A 413-nucleotide genomic window follows, 5' to 3' on the forward strand; every position below is an offset into this window, starting at 1 on the left:
CGTATGCCGCGCTTCTTCCTGTGTTTTCCGGTGTTTTTGCCTTGCTCGCACACTCGGCTGCATTTGCTGTTCCACACTCGCCATGTGCGTCTTTTCCGCCCCCTGACGCCGTCCACGGCGCTATCCCGGGGCCGACGTCCCGGACCCTGACCCCTCCCCAGTGTGGCCTGGGAGGGGGGGGGGGGGTTTTTGTACACGGTCCCAAGTGCCGCGAAGGACCCCTCATCAAAATTGAAAACCGTTGTGGAACACAACTCCTTTCAACTAACGCTATTATTGATACAGTTTCTGTACTATATTGGTACGCGAAGCTTCCAACCCGCCTCTGGCGGTTATGTTTGGTCAATTTCTTTTGACCGGGGTCTACGGACCCCTTTTTTTTTTTTTTTTTTTATTTTTGTGGGTCTGTCCGC

The 413-nt window shown here is 53.8% G+C and overlaps 1 non-coding gene across 1 annotated transcript, besides 1 other annotated feature; it reads left to right on the top strand.

Moving 5' to 3' along the window:
• Positions 1 to 262: 262 nt before the first annotated feature.
• Tc00.1047053441605.10 lies at positions 263 to 374 on the top strand. The gene has a single exon (XR_008254454.1). It is a non-coding gene; the product is annotated as a spliced leader RNA (transcript).
• Positions 375 to 399: a microsatellite.
• The last annotated feature ends 14 nt before the right edge of the window (positions 400 to 413 follow it).

Source organism: Trypanosoma cruzi (genome assembly GCF_000209065.1).
Source record: "Trypanosoma cruzi strain CL Brener chromosome Unknown tcruzi_1047053441605, whole genome shotgun sequence".
Lineage (NCBI taxonomy): Eukaryota > Euglenozoa > Kinetoplastea > Trypanosomatida > Trypanosomatidae > Trypanosoma > Trypanosoma cruzi.